Here is a 19,800-nt window from a genome sequence, read left to right on the forward strand (position 1 = left end):
CTGGCAAGATACAACCCCCTGAATTGGTGCTTCCCGCTATACACACAGTCTCTCCTCTTCAATTCATTAGGCACAGTCATCAGAATAGTCTTCTTTAAACCCCTTTGCATAATGTCAGTTCTCTTTCAAGAACTTTCAGGGATTTCCTGGAGTCAGTCATTTCATATCTGAACTCGTCTAACCAGGCCAGCCTTCTAATCCCACTGGGACCACCATTTTTTATTGCTCTTCTACATAGACCTCCCCTCCTCATCAGGCCAGGAAGAGCTATAGAACTCTTGTTGATGCTTAATGCTGGAATGACACCTACCCTGCCTAGACCTTGCTACCCCTCCCACCTCAGCCTTGACTTGGATGGCTGCGGCTAGCATGGTTGGAGCTGTATTTCCAGAGCCCATGTGACTCTGCTCCAGAAACAACTGCTCTGTGCTATGGCAGGATGAACCTCCACCCCACCTCTCTGCTGTATGATGTTGGCATTTTAGCCCCAAGAAGTCCCTTTGTCCCCATCTGAGTCCTGCTACAAAGCATGGCTCAAAACTCACACCTTCAAGGAAACCTTCCTGATGAACTTCATTCCACATCTGCACATTACCCTAAGACCCAGCTGCTGCCTCATGTTTCTTAACATTGGTGGAAAGGGGGCACCATCCTTCTTTTCTCCTCTCTTGTACTGAAGGGTAACTACTTTTGTTACTGCCCCTCATTTTGTCCTCATCTTGCTATGTAATACTATTCACATCATCCCTATTCTAACACACTGCTAATACCCTTACGAAACTTTCCTTTGCTTCTAGGATATTACTTCCTGGATCCATGGCCACGAGGACTCCACTCTCCTGGGTCACACACAATCTGCTTGTGGCTCATTAAACCAACAGACCATCCTGACCACAGCTCCAGTACACGAGAAACAGACCTGCATAAGTACTCCTTCGCATTTCAAATATAATGTTTGCTCTTTCAGGGTAACTGGGGAGAATGTGCCCTTTAAAAATAACCTCTTTGCAAGAGAAAATAACAAGGAGCTCATCTGGAAGATGCAGTGACAAAAAAATCAGACCAAATACTTAATTTAAAGCTCTTGTACACTGGAGGGGATGGCTTCAATTGAGACAAAGGTTTTGTGAAATGAGAAAAAAATCCCTTCCACCTAGTGGTTTCTTAGGATATTGCCATTGTGGTGCCTTTAAAACTAGCCACAATTTTGCACCTTGGCTGGTTGAGAAACAGCCAGTGAAGCAGCCTAGAGGCATTTGTTCTCTGGAGGACTGACACCCACTTTTCAGGAATTGTAAGCTGTGGAGTTTTGTCAGGAGAAAGAAACTACTGGACTGACAGAGTCACATTTCTTTTGCCTTATCAGGGAACGTATTCAGGTGATTGAGAATATTGTCGATGTTAAATTTATTGATTATTGAAATGCAGAAGAATTTCAAAGAATATTTATTCCTAACGAACCAAGTGCTGATACAACCAGTTAGGGTCTAATTTTAGGAGTTTACAAGCAAAGTTAGGGCAAAATATGGATAAATTCTAGAAAGTTTTTTTTTTAAAATAAGGGTATGCATAGTGTGGAAATTATAACAAATGTCCCTTAACACACCTATAAAAATTGCATTCTGTCCAACAGCAGTGAAACTGAGGACATTGGAAACAACATAATTGCTTATTCCCAGCTTCATCTTACTTTTCTACCTCTTATTATTCCTTCGCTCTATTTAGTTTTACTTTTGATTTTGTTGCATACATATACATATATCACCTCAAATTCTTTCTTATAACTAAAGTAAGGTGTTAATGACTTTATAACTAGTATAAGAAGGAATCTGACATTTCAGTAGGAATATCTCTTACAAGCCCCCTCTGAAATTTAATATTGAAGTGATTTCCTACCAGAATGAAGGGAAGCAAGCTTTTCACATCATGTTTGAGGAACCTAAGGCAGTGACTACATCATACTCTCTTCTCTGATCTTTGCACAAGCTATATAGGAAAGTGTCAAGCATGAGGTACTTGTTAACTAATAAATCACTCATTTGCATTCACATTACTTCATGGCATTTCTGCTCAGAACTGTAAACATTCATTATTTTTTCAGGTTTGATCTCTTTGATCTCAAGCAATCTACAGTCACATGGGTTAAAAAAAAGATGTAAGTATACAAACATTACTGTGTTTCTGAAAACCAGTTGCTTCAGGAGGGGGCTGGTTGCATACAAATTTTAGTGAAAGGAAGTTGATATTAAGCATTATTTCACTGTAGCATGATTTTAAACATCTTAAATCCATTTCCTCACTTCTGGATTCTGTCTGTAGAATTATGTTGTAAAAGGTGAATATCATATTTTTTTCTCCTGTTCTTAGCTTGAGAATGAGATCTTAGGAACCTCACTTCCCTTCTCTCCCTTCCACTGCCTATAACCTTCAAATAGACTTTGCTAATGTTAAGATATTCTAGACATACTATTACTACTCTGTCTTGTAGTGTGCTTAAGGAAGGTGGTCTTCTGGTATATCTGTAACCACTTTGACTAGCCTAGACAGAGCTGCTGTTGTGAATGTTGTATTGGCATGATACAGAGAACTCCCTCCATGCATTCAAGAAGAGTTTTTAAAGGTAATGAGTCAATCGTAGAACAGTTTAAGATCCTTAGCCAAGAATAGCTGATGAATGTAATGTCAACCACACCAGGAGTGATCCTAAAAAGTTCCATGAACTGCCTTCCTAGATGTCTGAGGTGAAATGTAGTGACTGGAATTAGGCACACAGTACCTAAGGGGCAATGTGAATGATAGAGAAGTTCCCAGACACATGCTTTGAGAGGCCTTGTTAGAGGAAGTGATGTTTAAGTTAAGGTTTCCAAGGTGAACAAGGATTGATCAAGTGAAGGGAAAGGATTTTCTAGTCAGCAGGACAGAGGAGTTGCCTTGGACACAAAGAAGCATAGTGATTTTTCAAGAAACTGCTAGAAGGTCAGTGCAGGGTGAGAAGGATGGGAACAGGTGAGGGTGGGAAGGGGCAGAGGCCTGAGTGTGAAGGTTCTTGTAAATCTTGTACTAATCAAGATGTTTGAACATTTAAGAAGAATGGGAAATCATGAAGTCTTTGAGGTAATCCTATTTACACTATAGAAAGGGCATCCTTCACCTAGATGGGTGCTTCATTATCAGTCCCACGTGTGTGCTGTGTCTGCATGAGGGAAGGGGAGTGCTGCCGCTGCCCGGAGAAATGGGGGCCGCCACCTACTGGCCCTCCTGAGTTCTTGGCTGCTCTCCGCCCAGGCCCTCTACGTCTGCCCAGCATGTTCTTCCCCCTTTCTTGGCTAGCTAATTCTTACTCTTGCAGTCTTAGCTTGAAAGTCACCTCAGAGAGGTCCTCCCTGACCCCCTCTTACCATTATAGTGTCTCATTCCGCTATATTCTCTATTTCAGCTCTCTGCTTATTTTCCCATGTAGCATTCATCACAATTTGCAAATTGGGGTTTTCTTGAGGACCTTTTATTGGTCTTTATTCCACTAATTTAAAAAAGCTCCATGGCACCGGAACCTCACGCCTTGCCTGCATTACTCATGGATGTGCCCACAGCACCTTCAGGGGAGACTAAGAGCAGGGGGACCTGTCCGGGAGCTGCTGGAGGCATTCAGTGAGAGACACCAGTGGTCGGGACTCGGAGAACAGCAGTGGGTGAATTCTAGTGACACTTAGAAACAGACAAAATAAGTCAACAATTGATCGGATGGTGGGAAGCAAAAAGTGAGGTCCATGTTTCAGGGACTCTCAGAGTTCCAGGTGCCTGAAAGGATTTGAAAAATTATCCATTGTTACCAATGGAAAACATGTAATAAACAATCTCAGAAGAAATGCTCTGCAGCTATATAAGGGTTCTAAAGCTGTTACAATAGTTAAACTGAAACAGGGTAGTAAGAAGAAGAAAACTATTGATTTATAGCTTGCAGAAGGATTTCAAAGTGTCGCGATAAAAGGCAAGTGACAAATGGTTTTTAGAAGTAAAGCAATCCCTTATTGACTGAGACTACTAAACTTAAATGATAATCTTCAATGATAAAATAGTACAAAAGCAGGATTAAGATTTAAGTAACAAAATCTGTAGAACTGAGTAAGATTTTAGGATAATGCTAATAGGTTATATCTATACGTACAACTCTTAAGTACGAAAGAAAAAATCTTCTGTGACGCTTGCAAGGCTTATAAAAAGGAAACAATAACAATAACCTTGTAGACACATATGGTAATTATCAGTTTATAAGGCACTTTCTACATACTTTATCTATTTTTATTATTACATCCTCTTTGTGAAATGGATTTTATGACTCTAGTTTAAAACTGGGGAAACTGGGCTTGTAAAGGCCAAATGACTTGCCCAAGGTCATACAATTAACGAATCACTGGGCAAGACCTCAGGTAGGGCAGGTACTAAACTTTTTACAGATGGGAGAAAGTGCTCCAGGAACACTTGCGTGTGGTTATGAGGACTGTGGTCTGTGGAAGCAGAGCTAGGAAAAGCTTTTTCCTTTGGCCTGCTCTTTTCTCTGTGGAGTGGTGCAATGCAAAAAAGGAAGACCTGTCACATTAGGTTTGGGAGGATCTTTGGAGACAGATCAGAGGTAAGCATTGCCTCTACCTATAGGGGTCACTCTGCTGCTCAGCAATCCTGGTGCCCTGCTTTCTCTGTGCTTCTTCTCAGGGGCCCTCCAATGCTATTGCCAGTACCACCGGGGTCTGATGGGACAATGGTGGAATGGAGTCCAGGCCATGTGCTCCCTGTGTGATTCTGCTGGTTCCCCCATGTCTCTCTCTCATGCCCACACAGACTTTGACTCATTACTTTTTCCTTGTGGCATCTCTACTATATGACCTTTCAGCAACAGCAGCTCCTGACAAATGGCTCATTCTATTTGCATTTCTTACTATAAATTCAAGGGGCAAGGGAGAATGAGAATATAATGAGCCTAATTTATGTTTTGAAACAAGGACATATCATAGATTATTGTCCTATGGGTGGGATGCTCTTGCACAGAGAAGAAAATTGTTATGCTCCAATTATCAATAGTGTCTTCACTAGGAAACACTTGGTTAGACTGTGAAAACACAGTTATGGCAAAAAATTTATATTTTAGTCTCAGGAAAGATGGTGGTAAGATTAAGGAGTCTAGATTGGCTTCCAGATTTTGGGTTGGGTAGCTGGGTGGGAGGTGGTTCCAATCATTGAGGTTGAGATTACGGGGAGAGGCGAGAAGACGTGACAGATGGTCAGAAAGATGATGATCTCACATTGCATGTGGCACATACAGGTGAGGTTGCCCAAGGGTCAGCTGGGAGGCACCACATAGTTCAGGAGAGAGGTTGAAGGAGAGATGTTGACTTGGAAGTCCTCAGAGCATCAGGGATAGGTGCAGTCATGGGCATGCATGAGGTCATCCAAAGTGAGTGGGAATTTTGGATTGTTCAAGGTCAATATTTAATCTCAGGCAGGGTTTTCTGCTTCCTATTCAGTGTGTTCACAGGAAATACCCATTAAAATTAATTTCAACCTAAGTATAACATGATTAGGAAGGTAAATTTGCTGCCAAAAATATAATGAACTCCAGAATGAAATGTAAAATTGATTTTAGTTTACTAATCTGTTTCATTTATGTGATACTTTACCTTTCTTGATCCTATAAAACTTAGGTTTCTTAACACAAAAAACAAACAAACAAAAGTTAGGTTCCCTCCTGAGGCTCTTTCCCATTTTGCCTGAATGATTTGGGCTCCAGTGCCTGGTTCCTCCTTTAGCTGATGGTTTTCTGATGTGATACAAAGGGAAATCTCACTTAGAAATAGGGAATACACGAGGACACAAACCTCATTCTCTCCCTTCTTGCTATGGAGATTGTATTACCCACTATTGTTGGTCTGAAGCATGCCAGCCCAGATAGAAGAGGCAATGTATTGTTTAATTTTTTATGATCTAGTGATTACATCTTAAGTTTCAGTGGAGAAAATCAAGCAGCCTGAATGACTGGCACATTAACTTACAGATGACAGAGTCATTGGTTAATATAATCAATAGATGTGATTTAAAAAAATAATAGCAGTGCATTCCTCACCACTTCTAGAAGGACCTAGAAGTTCTTGGGAAGAATCCCATTACTGCAGTTCAGACTAACTTAGATTTTCAGATTGTTTTCCACTGAGCTGATTCAGATTGTATTACTAGGTTTAAACAGACTACAGTCATGACTGTTTCGTAAGACAATATTCAGCCTGCCTTTGATTACTCCCTGGAGAGGGTGTGGGTGCAAAGACTGACTAGGAGATTTACCCTCTTTAGATGACCTCCTATTCAGTTGACTGTCTAAGCAAAAGGTCCATCTGTAATTGAGAGCACAGAATATCTGCACTCCAAGTTCTTGCCGGAGGGAATAACTTGGAACACTCATGGACAGATTCTTATCAAGAAAGTAGCTCTGAGAAACAGTCACACAGGGTTGCCTAAAGATATGTGGTCCATAATTTTCTCTGATGATTGTTTCCCAAAGTGTTGTCTTTAAATTTCCCTGAAATGTTGCCAGTATTAGATCATCAAATTATTTTGATAGAACTCTGGATTAGATGAAGTTTCTTTACTGAAGGACTTCTTAGAGCATTTAATACATATTAATGTACAAGTAAATATCTAAAAATATGGATTTAACATGAGTATGCAACATTTCCCAAATGTGCTTGGCCACAGAAATCTTTGTTTTCAATCATATCAGAGAGAATAGTCATGCTCCTCAGAACATGCCTTGTTCTAAATTTTATCCTTGGGTCAAACAAGGCCATCAGAATTCTGGGCACTTGGCTACGTTACTCTGCTTTCCTTGTCATAGAATTACTTTAAATTTAAGATATCTGATTAGCCTATATGGAAGGGCATTGTAAAAAACAGTCCTACAGCACTCACTATTGTATCTGTATATAGACAATATCTGCACATATTGTCTATAGCCCAGCTAGTAACTCTTTGTGAGAATCCGTGGACACATTTCTTTTAACACAAGAATAGCTGTATTACCTGAGCAACTCTTCTTTTTAAATTTTATAGGCACTATAAATTTTAAAACTGATTTTTTTCCTTTGCTTTGACTGTTAAGAAGTTCAGAGTGAAATTTGCAGCCAACCTCTAGCAATGCTACATGACTGACTGGTAATATAAACTCTGCACAAATTTTATCTTAGTTTACATGTAATTTCTTTCCCATACTTTCCACTTACTTGATTTCCAAAGTTAAAAACTTGGTTCATTCACACTTTCAACAAATATTTATTTAACTCCTTCTATGAGATAAACACAGTCTAGGTGTTAGAAATAAAATGGTATGAAAGGAATATATATGGTTTTTTTCTCCAGATCTTAGAGTCTGGAGGTGGATGTAGGCTACTACATATACAATATACCATATCCAGGATGATAAGGACTTGATGGGGGAAGTACAAAGGGATATCTAACCCCCATGGAGAGACCAGGAACACTGTTAAAGCTGCTGAATACAGTCACCAGAAATAAGCTTCTTCAAGCATGCTGGCTTGTAAACTGCTCTGGACCCCTCCTTTATCCTGTGGGCAAGTACCTTCGTGCCCATGCCCTATATTCTAAGCTGCATCCAAGCACGGCGCCCCAGTGCGGCCTTGCTACATTGGTTTCTCCTGCTTTGGTGCTTGGCCTAATGCCTGCTCTCATTTTCTGGTCGGAGATTCTGCAAAGTCCCATGGCCGTATATAACTAGTCTTAGATATTCTGTGTTTCCAACAGTTCACTGTCTGGAGGCCCTTCCATATCCAATAAACTAGACATAGAGGGTAAAAGGAGGGAAAATAAGAGCGAGAGGACACACACTTTGGATATTTAGAAGGAAGAAGGAAAAATAGGTAAAGAAGGATCCAGAGGAGTTGCTGCCAGAGAGGCAGGATGCCTATAGTGGCTCAGGGTCATGAAAACTGTGGGAGAAGATTTTTAAATGCATCCAGTGCCACAGAGAAGTCAGGAATGTTAAATATTGTTACACAGCCATTATATTTGGTGATATGACAGGTAATGACAACCTCCAAAGAACAATTTAGCTGAGTGATGTGGATACAGCTTTAAGGATTATACAATCCAATGTGATTGTGGGTGGCGAGGCCATGGAAACAAGTCTGGACTAGCTTCTTGACAATTTGGGGAGTAGAAGGAAAGCACAGATAGGGAGGTACCTTCAGGGAATAGCAAGTCAGGAGAAGGTTGGTATTTTTTGAATGACCAAATGCTTCACCCATCTCTCATCACAAACGACTGATGACAGGTAGCTGCACTGTGGTTGCTGGGCACTGGGGTATACAGCACTGTTATGTTGCATACAGTCAACATTCTGAAATACTTCTTAAAAGAGCACTTGAATCATAACCTAAATTTTTAGGAGGGGTAGTGATTTCTTATCCACCATATCTTGATCAAACTTCAGATAGCCTTAACCTAATATTTGAAAAGTGAATAGTTTAAACTCATTTGTTGAGTTGTTCCTTTGTAGTGGGGTAATAGCCAAACAGTGACTACCAAATAGAGAATTTTGCAAGCAGAGAACCTCTGTTGGCAGCAGCAGCCCAGGGTATCAGCTGTTCTGGACAAAAGATATGGGCTTGACATTGAAAGAGGAAAAGCTTGATGGGTGCAGGTGAAGATGGTCCCCAAAGTCTTCTTAGACTCTAAGTATAACATATAGATCAGAACTTTAAGTAATAGGGCAATGGGGCCAAGAAACACACACACACACACACACACACACACACACACACACACACACACACACCCCTGTACTGCTGGTCTACCTCCATCATGGGGCCAAGAAACACACACACACACACACACACACACGCACACATGCACACACGCACACATGCACACACACACATCCCTATACTGCTGGTCTACCTCCATATGTGCCTGCTGAGCCTCAAGCCTGCCCACTCTGAGATCATTCTGCTTCCAGGGAAGGAGCAGACAAGAAGCCCTGAGTATTTCCCCAGATTCTCTGCTTGTTTCACTTTAAGGGTCTGCTGCTCAGATGGTCCTGGATCCCTTGCTGCCCTCTCATTTACTCCTTAATTTCTGAGTTTTGGCTTTTTCTCATTCCCCACTGCAGATGCTTTCCCTACAGGTGCTTGGATTTCCTTCATTGCTTATCCTTGGAGTCCTCTCTCTACCCTTCCACCTCTCCCGTCATCTTTGCCCTGCTTTGCCTCTCCAAAAACTGGTGCTAGCTTACTGTACCAGGGATAAGCTAATAATGTCAGCTTACTTTAGTGAGTGTTTACTTTGTGCTAAGCACTCTTCTAACTGCTTTATATGAATTATTTCATTTTATCATCTTAAAAACTCTTTGTGGTGATGGGTTTACTGATGAGGAAATAGGACAAACAATTTAGGCAACTTGTCCAGATCACACATCTAGAAGGTTTCTGGGCCTTTTTCCTCTTTGTGAAAGTTTCCTCCCCAAAACCTCAAAGGTTATCTCTAATTCTAAAATTTCATAATTTTGTCTCTAATCCTGAAATACTTACATAATTGTACAAATAATATGTGCTATTTTAGCATATTCTCAAGTAATAATTTTAGAAATCAGAATGACCAAAATTATTGCTGTCATAATGGAAAACACTTGCTTCATTTTTTCCTACTATTACTTTGTGACCAAACTTAGATTATGAGAATCTTATAAATTATCTGAGTGACTATTAATAATGAATAAAAATTCTAATAATAGTAATAAATTGATGTGGTATTGTTCAATATCCTTAATAATTAAATAAACATGTTTGGCGGCTATCAGTGCATGTGAATTAGGAGGGGAGTGAGAAAGGAGGGCATAACTACCCAGGCTGGGGCCAATTCTTTGTTTCAATTGTTCTTATAATTCCCATGGAGCCTTTGCAATATTCCTGCCCAGAACTGCTGTGTCATTTTCTTAGATATTGTCAAAATGGCTGCCTTGCTTCATCCCAGAAGAGAAAATATCTCACCCAACTTCAAAACATCCATTTTAATCTACAAAGTCCATGGCAACACTTTCTCTATCATCATCATCATCATCATCATTGAAAATTAAAGGTGAAATATTCAGTATTTTCAGTGGTGGAAGCTTTACAACTTTTACCTTTTTACAAAGGGGGAACACAATATGGCTTTGATTACCTGCCAATTGTGTGGGACAGCCAAGGCTTTCAGTGAATGGACTTTCTGCTGACAAGCTCTTAAAAGGTTGTATGCTTGGCCCTTAGCCTTTAAGCATAGTGAACATTTGCCATGGATAGCAGCCTTGAAAACCCTATGGCCCATAACAAAAGGATATTTTCCCCCTTTGTAAAAAGGGTCAGACATAAGCTGCATACTTCCCTGTTAGTCCTAGCACTACAGACAAGTTCCTTTCATGGTGCAGCCTGTAATTATCAGCTGCAGGTAGTAGCCACCTGCTCATGGAATACAGAGAAATGGAGAAAATGTGGAAGAATCTGTAGTAAGAATTTTCTTTTCAACTGGTCCTGAGAGGCCCTGCCTCTGAGGGCTTTAGAATAGATATGACTTTTAATCAGCCCCTTTTGCTTACTGAACTAGCAATTTCGGAGTCAGAAGGTAATCATACACAGACAATTATGCTTCAAGAACTTTCCTAACACATTGAGCATGGCATGGCTCCATCAAATTTCATACTTACTGTGTTCTCTGGGCTAACTGCATGCTACTTTCAGAGTATGATGTATCTGTTTGGTATTCATTTCAATGTTTGATTGTGTAGTAGACACTGCTGTGGGCTGCTCAGATTCTCTCTGAGGACCAAGGTAGCCATCCTCTCAGCTACCAGGAGTGTTGTTGCTGTAGGCCACAGCTGAATCTCTCCCCAGGAACTGCCTTCAGCCAAAGAGAGTTGCCTCACACAGGTTACCCCTCCTTGGGTGGCTCATATCCAATAACTGGTTTATGCAGGAATAGAAAGCCCATCACCTTACTTCAATTCTGGAAAGCTCTCAAGAGCCACCCAGGTTCAGAGCTTCCCAGGGGATCAGCTGAAGACTCTGCTGTGACCAAACTAAATTCAGCTTCTCCTTTTGCCCCATCCTGCCTCCTTCACTCGCTTACAGGTTTTGTTACTGATAGCATTTTCCAAACAAACCATCTGCATGCAAATGAAAATAGATTTAGAAGAATATTTTATGTTTAAAATCTTAAAAAAAATAAAAATTCAGATTACTAATCAGACATTTAATTACTCTCTCAGATTTAGGCTCCCAGGATGAAAGGATCCAGCTATCTATTCCAGCTCTTAGTCTGGAATAATTTAGGACTCACCAAATTCACTGGAATTTGTTTAAAACTCTTATGATTGGGGAAAGCTGAAAGCCAGCTTTCTATCCATATTGCTCCTGTTGTTTTTAGTCACTTTAAAGATTCTAAAATAAGGCTAAAGACACTATCTGGATGAAATCCCATCTGCTACAAGAGTGATATGACAAAAACTAAGTTGCCATTTATCCACTCCCAGGGTGTCAGGGAAACGGATCTGAATGTAGAGAAGGCCTGAAGTCACGTCCAAACCATTCTGATCTCAAGGTAGGGGATGTTGGGTGTCAGCCCTTGGTCATCTCCAAGCCAAAGAAAACTGAGAAGGCCAGTCACTTCTAGAGATGGCACTGGGGATTTGTTCTACCCTAGGATGTGCTAAAGAGTATTTGGAAGGTAATAAATTCAAGCTAGCAAAGTTCTCAGATTCCCTGAGAACTGATCCTAGCTTCCTCAAGTCACATGTACCGGGAAATGTGTGGAACTGGGCTAGGGCAGGTTATCCATTCCTCAAGACTAGGGTTAGGAATGTAAATTATGGCACAGCTGCTTACTTGACTGCCCTCTATTTTAGGCTATTAAGTAGAGATTGAGCTAATGTCAACTTGACTGTGCCCCAAAAGGTTCTGTTGTCTTCAAAATGGCTTCTTGCTCCTCTTAGAGTTAAAGGGATTCTGTGTGGTAATCTTTCCCTATTACTACTAAACATTTATTGAGTTCTAGTTGTATGAGAGAAGCCCGACTCCCGGCATGTGTAGTGCAAGAAACAGGACACATATAGCTGTATTGGTACTTTCTGTTACCAACTGATTGCTTTCAGACTACTGCCCTAATTGCCCATAACATAGGGTGTTTTGGATTACCAGATTTATGTGAAATACTCATTGACCTGAGTATTTCTTCTGGAACAAGTTCTTTGCCTTTGTGTTCTTTCTCAAAACCATTTTTTTCATTGATTATTTTTTATTATTGTTTACTTACTCTTATAGCAAAACACCCTCTCCTGCCCATCAGGAAAACTACTTGCATTTCTTTTAAAAAAAAGGTACTCATCTTTTTAAAAAATTGGTAATATATCCACATGGTACAAACACCAAAAATTATAAAAGATATATAGTGAAATCTTCTCCTGTCCCTACCCATCATTTACTCAGTAAAGATCTTTACTGTGAAACTACCAAAACCAGGCAGTTTTTCTATCCTTTTACAGGGTAGCATATCAGATACACTTCTCTGAACTTTGCCTTTGTCATCTAGTAATATGACTCAGAGATCTTTTCTTAGTTATTTTCAGTTCAGTAAAAATTCTTCTTTGAGAATAAGAATATGTACTGTGAGACCTGTAAGAATTTCCAGGAACTTCCAAAGATGATATAAAAAGGAAAAATTGGTAAGTTTCTTGAGGTTGGGCTGGATGTAGACAGAACTAGGTACCTTATCTTCCTTAGGAGAGATTTAATAACGGGTAGAAATACTGAAGAGGAAGAAAAGAAGGTAAGAGTAAATCATCCAAGGCTACAGCATGAAAGAAAAGAAAAAATAAGGGTCCAGAGCCACCTGTGCCAATGGCTAGGGTGGAAGCCACACAGTCTGAGTTAAAGGCAAGACAGTTCACCAGAGTATAGGTGGCCTATAGGCAAGGTTAAAGTTATGGCCTCTGAGTAGATCTATATCAACAAGATAGACATCACAAGATAGAAACGGAGAGGGAATGTCTAGAGTGCCCCAGTTACAAGGAGGTAATGCTGGATTCATATTCAGAGGAAATGGACTAAAGCACATGGACGGGCTTTGGGATCAGAGATGCATTCAAACCCCATGTGAGTTAAGTACCTTTAGGCAAATTACTTAATTCCTTAAGTTTTATTATCTGTGAAGTGGGAATAATGATAAGCAGGGTGGTCCTAGAGAGCAAATGGGTTAATGTATAAAAAGTGCTCAGTAACAAGTACCTAGCATATAGAAGTGGATCAATAAATTTGCAGTTGCATTATAATTATTTAGGTTAATAAGGGAGAAGATTTCCTAGAGGGCAGAGAAAGGGAGACACCAGCCATCAGGTGAGAAAAGTTTCTGCCTCAGCTGGAGTGGTGGGGCCTTGGGTGAGGAGGCCCCTTTTCTGAGGCCTAGAAACCATGGAGCACCAAGAGGTGATGTCAAGCAGGAAGGTCCCATGAGATGGGAGGTCACCAACAAGAAACAACTGGTTCTTCCTTGGACTGAAAAGGTAGAAGGTAACTTTAAAAATGACATGCCTGAAAGAGGCATAATTTTTGCTTACATTAGATTGCTTAAAGCTGTTTGGAAAGTTGAATTAAGTACTATTAACTGCAAACATGATGGATGTAATAAGAAAAAGATGTTATTTTTAATACACACTCACCTGCCATCTTCGAAAGGCATGTGTCTCCTGTGGGCTCTGACAGATGTGGGCATGAAAGTTTGGAGAAAGAAGCAGGGGAAGGGCTGAATTGTTCTGCACAACAGAGGGAGGAAGCTTGTAAGACTGAAGCACAGGAAGAAAGGACCTCAGGGACCAAATGAGTCCAGTTACAGTTTTCAAGTAGTTTACTCTTTCCTAATACCCCTACAGAATCTTCAGTGAAATCAACATTGCTCATTAATGCTTGTGGTATGAACAAGTCCTTTCTGGGGGAATGTTAAGCCCTGAACTCTGTGTTAATATTGATGAAAGGTGGAAACAGAGACTGCATTTGAGGAAAGTTGCCATTGAGTTTACTGGCATTCTTTATGTTGTGACGGTATATCCATCCCTTAAATCAAGCCACCTTGGGAGTTTGCTTCTTTGACTGAGGTTTAGGGGAGTAATGCTTCTGAGGATATTCATGCAAGCAACAAAAATTTATTCAGCACTTATCATGCACTGGCTGCTGTGCTATGAAGGCTACAGTAATAACAGAGATATGGTCTTTGTTATCAAGAAACTCTGTCTAATGAGGAAGGAAGGATGAGAAACAGTGTGATAGTGATATGATGGGGGTTTGCAAAAGGTGCTATGGAAGCACATAAAGATGGTACCAGGAAAGATCCTAGAACAAGGCAAAACCTGGTGCTAATGTACAAATCATATATGGGTAAAACATTACATTGGAAAACATTAGCATTGCCTTGTAAGTTGACAAAACAAGATGAAGCGACTGAGACACAACCATTCAGAAAAGAGGTGGAAATGTCCAAATATTACTGTATTGGTCTCCTGGTTTTTCCCCACCCCTTCCTTTCATCTCATGGCTTGCATATTTTGTTTTCAGAGGAAACTGCCCCACAACAAAACCTTGAAAAATACTGTAGAATTGGTGGAGTTTCAAAAGCAGGATGAAAGGAAAGAGGTCATTAATTAATAAGCAAAGGAAAAAAAATCCAGAACAGAAGGATTACAGAACAAAGAAAGGTATGTATTTTGGATGCACTGTTTTTATATACAGCACTGATATTCAGTAAGAACAGGGAGATGGAGTGACTAAATTAATGAGGTATTATAAAAATAACAGAAAAAATAATGTATTTCAGATTAGTAGTGTCTTTCATATATAGGTTTGAGATGGTATACAGTTATTTCAGAATTTTTTAAGCTGATCAAAACATTTTTGAGATTTTCTTGAGTCAGTGGCATTTAAATGAAGAAATCTGCAGTATAATTTTACACTACATACTTAGAGCAGGTGGAGAGAATCAGAAAGATGTAAGTTCCAAGCACTGCCATTTCCTAACATGGTAACCTTGGAAAAGTTTATCAATTCTCTGTACCACAATTTCCTCATCTCTAAAATGGAATGATAATGCCAAAATATTTAGAATTTCTAGAAGTAATGAGATAATGAATGTTACTAGCACTGTTATTGGCAAATAGTAGCTGCTCAATAAATTTTCCCACTTCTTCCCGCCTACTGTCAAGTTTTATTTTGACCAAAAATATTTTTAGACAACTTATTATCCTTAAACATTGAAGTTTTGTCCTCATTGAAGATCTGTAAAGAATATGCTATTAATCAAATTCTAGGGATTTAGTTTCTAGAAATACTCAAACCAATGTGTAAATGAATATTTATAAAGGTATCATCACAGCATTATTCATAAGATTGAAAAAATATAAAAAACAGTCCAGTGTTTGTCAGAAGATTGTTTAAATAAATTATGGTGTATCTATATAGTGAATGGCTATGTGGTCATTTAAATGAATGCTAAGTCTATACCAACATGGAAAGATATCTAAGAGGACTATTTTTCAAGCAAGTTGTTGAATACTATGTATATGTACCATTTCTGTTAACAAAATATGTGTAAACACATACATTTAAAAAAAACCTATAAGAACATCCCCCAAACTGCTAAAAGTATTTGATGAGAGGGATGATGATGGGAGACTTTCATTTTTTAAAATGTATATTTGTGTAATATTGAATTGTTTACCATGAGTATGTACATATATTACTTTTATAATTAGAAAACAAGAGAAAGAAGGGGGGAAATATCTCCAGATTCTGAAGAAAATGCCAATAAAAGAGAATTGTAAAAATATTTTAAGCAATGGTTATATTCGGAAGTTGCTGATCTTCACTGGGAGTCTAATGATCATTTGCAGAGCATATAGATCTGGTATATTGTGAAAGTATCATGTCTGCCAGTTTAGACTCACAGCTAGTGCTCTGACTACTGCACATACTCTGGTTTCATATGATGACTATATAGAGAGTACATACATATTATATATATATACTATACTATACTATACTATATACTATATTATATATATACCTTCCAGGCAAGACACAGCCGGTGCAGTGTGATTTAGTGTCCTTGGGAAGGCCTCCCTGGTAACAGCTCCCTTAATAGCTTGTTAGAATACCAGAAATTCCATCACTAAGGCGTTTAATTTACTCAGTTAAAGAGATTATCTGACATTAAAATTCTGTACTGAGAAAAAAAAGTGGCCCAAGAGCACCCTCTATTACAATCACAATGGGGCTTGGGCTTGCTTAAAGATTCAGAGTCTTAGCATTGTCCTAAAAGTACTGAATTTGATTCTCTTGGGCTGGTACTTACCTGGGAATCAGCATTTTGGCAAGCATCACTACAAAGGCCCACCCTATGGGACTGTTAGACAAACAGAACAATAAGATGATGGTTCTCAACTTTGCCTACACTTTAGAGTCACCGGGAAGAAAAAGGGGTTTTAAAATCCCCATGCCAAGGCTGCATGCAAACAGGTACACAGGAACCTCTGGGGGTGCAGCTCAGTCATCAGCAGTTGTCAAAGTTCCACTGTGATTCAAATGTGCAACCAAGGATGAGAAATGGTGCTTCAAAGATTTCCAAATATTTCCATTTCTCTCCAATAATAGGATGATGATAATTCTCTAGACAAAATGACACTTCATTCTAACAAATACAGCAGCTTGGTCCCCCAGAATACCAAAGGTACTAGAGCAATTGGCTTGAACAAGTCCATTCTGATCCAGTGAAGCTATATGTTTCTGTTCCGACACAATGAGCAGTAATGAAAGTTTTGAATTCATGACCAGAAGGGTCACTTTGAGGTGGGGCCTCTTGCTTGTCCAGAGAATTAGAAAGTCTTGTTATTTTCATTGAGTCACTTCTGACAGTTACAAAGTACAGATTTTTATAAGAAAATAATTTTTATGGGTTTTCCGGTCAAGATACTAAATAATAAATGCTTCCCTGCAAATGAGTGGATTGATTTAATAGCAATGGCAGGTTATAGTGACCCACATTATTTCCCAGGGCTCTTTAAGGAATAAACAAAAGAAGCTACAGGAAGACAGAATTCCTGCAGAGTGTCTGAAATGTATCTTTTTTAGACTTCAAAGTCTAAAATACCGATGGCTTGGATTTGCAAATTGCTGCCTAGGATGTCCCACCTAGTGAGTTTCTTGAAGGTGTCTGTACTCTAAACAAGCAATCTAGTAATTTCTCCATAATAAAAGTTGGTTTAGCACACAATGAGTTTAAGCTTTACAAACAGATGCCTTTCTAAACCGCATCTAAAACTGGCAGAGCTGGACATAAAAAAAGAGCTAGGATAGTGCTTTAGTATGTAAGTAACATTTATTGACCTCAGATAATGACTAATTAAAAGGGAGCTTCCTGATCAAAAAAAAAATCTGTACTGAGGGCTCCTCATATGTGTTCTTCCAGCACGCTGTGTATCTGTCAGAAGGTTTACATGGGTTTTAATTGCCCGTTCTCTATTTTTCCCCACAAGACATGGCTCCTTCCAGCAGGCACAGTCTTGAGAGCTCTGTTCCCCAGCGCATTCCACAAAGCCAGAAGGCTCTCAGTACATCACTCAATTGAATGAATGCTTCTAGGAAAGACATCATATAAAGACTGAACCTATTGTTTCCACTCCCACGATTGTAAAACTGAACTGAGGTAATATATGTGAAGGCATTTTGTAAACTATGAATCACTGTACAAATGTACATTATTATTATTTTTGGGATGCAAACTTTTTTTTCTGGATCTCCAAGGGGTGTATTTTGATGGGTGGAGGTATGATGATGGTCTTCTCCATCTGACAGTGGCAAAAATTTCTGACCCATTCTCTATCTGTTTGCACTCTAAAGAGTTCAACTTTTTGCAAGGAGGACCTCTGTGAAAAGAAATTAACAAGGAAAAGTTTTACTTTTGTAAAAAAGAAGGCATAAGTGTATGAGGGGCAAAGATTATATGGGAGTAAGGTATAGGAAAATACATAAAGCATGTCCTAAAAGCCTCAAATAGCACTTTTCATCTATTCCAGAGTCTGGTCAGTGACACTTTTTTGTATGGGATGGAGTTCTTTGGCTCAGGGCTTTTATCCTTGAGAAAGGCATGGCTTTGCTCTCTAGGTTGCAAAGAAAATGTTTTAAAACTGGGATTTTTGTCATTAGTTTCCCAGGAAACCATTTTGGTTCTGATGCTAATTTGTGTATCTGACTGTTTTAATGGAATATGGGGCCTATGGGAAGGGAAGCAGAGGGAAAGACTGCTTTGGGTTACTGCCCACCAAGAGGGTGCCAGGCTGGGGCTGCCAAGTCAACTCTCGGCTCCACCCTACGCTTGATGCCAGTTGGCACCAGGCTTCTCAACTGAGGTCAGCAGAATATGGAGCCAGGAGACGGAGCTTCGTTTTTCTTTTCTTAGTTCTGACCCTGAGAGAACAGTGGTTGAATTTAGCAAACACTGCGGTCCAAGTTAGAGGGAGCCAGCAAACAGGCCTTAGCAAGACAAACAGCTCACGTTTTGGAAGTGTTCTAAGTTTCCTGCTTACCACATTTTTTTTAAATCTCCTCCCTCAGATGGAATGATGTCCCTAGAGGACGTGGATACCTGGAGCTTACCTCTACAAAAGCATCTACAAATGAACTGTATTTACATTTCTGTGGCTTTTTCTTTGGTTTCTAGACCCTCTGTGATGATGGCATTGGAGGGTGTGGCTTTGCACATCAAAGAATGCAGCATTCTCACTCAGTGTGCCCTTGAGAAGCAGCTCTCTGCCCCTTTCAGCTCCAAATGTCTGGGAGAGGAGGCTTGCTAGCTGCTGAGAGTCCCAAAACTTCTTGCTAGCTGTGCACAGCTTGCACACAGACCCTCTCAATCAGACCTGGCCTCACAGCTCTGCACCATGCACAATGAGACCAAGGCAAACACAGTCTTGGTAAAAAGAAGTCCAGTGCAATGTAACCACCAAGGATGAATCCCAAGCTAGACTGCAGCTTTCTTCATGTGCAAAGTTCACACCTAGACCCCAACAGTATCCTCTCTAGTGTTGTCAGTACAGTAACCATTAGTCACATGTACCTACTGAGCACCTGAAGTGTGACTAATCTGGTTTGACATGTGTTAAGTGTAAAATACACACTGGAATTTTGAAGACTTCACATGAGACAAGAATGTAAAATATCTGGATTGTTTTTTATATGGATTATATGCTGACATGACAATAGTTTGTATAGATTGGGTTAAATAAAAATGTATTATTAGAATTAATTTCACTTACTTCTTTTTACTGTTTGTACTATGGCTACCAGAAAATGTTAACTTATATACATGCTCATATTATAGTTCAATTGGACAGTGGAGTTCTAGAGTAAGTAGTGTAAACTCATTTATTACATCAGCCAATGTTTCTTGAGTACCCAACATGCTGAAATATATAAGTCCCTGGCTTTGCTCTCAGAGGCTCCTACTCTAGGGAAGGGCCAGGTATTTACAGAGCAATAGCCTGGGGTGAGTGCTGGATCAAAATAACACGCACAGTGCTGTGGTAGCCCCAGAGAAAGACACTATGGTACAGAGCATCATCAAGAAAGGCTTCAAGGAGGAGGTGACTTTTAGGATACACAGGGATTTTAGCAGTCAGATGAAAAGAAACCAATGATGTATGAAGAGGTACACATGTGGGACATGCCTGGC

The 19,800-nt window shown here is 39.7% G+C and overlaps 1 long non-coding RNA gene across 2 annotated transcripts; it reads left to right on the plus strand.

The window, feature by feature from the left end:
• The first annotated feature begins 804 nt into the window (after nt 1–804).
• LOC108388995 (uncharacterized) lies at nt 805–19,340 on the plus strand. Of its 2 annotated transcripts, XR_005063276.2 has the most exons (5): nt 805–927; nt 2,102–2,155; nt 14,634–14,773; nt 17,606–17,775; nt 18,684–19,340. It is a non-coding gene; the product is annotated as an uncharacterized lncRNA (long non-coding RNA). The 2 variants fall into 2 exon arrangements; XR_012120550.1 differs by having other exon boundaries at nt 17,606–19,340.
• Nucleotides 19,341–19,800: the final 460 nt, after the last annotated feature.

Source organism: Manis javanica, chromosome 8 (genome assembly GCF_040802235.1).
Source record: "Manis javanica isolate MJ-LG chromosome 8, MJ_LKY, whole genome shotgun sequence".
NCBI lineage: Eukaryota > Metazoa > Chordata > Mammalia > Pholidota > Manidae > Manis > Manis javanica.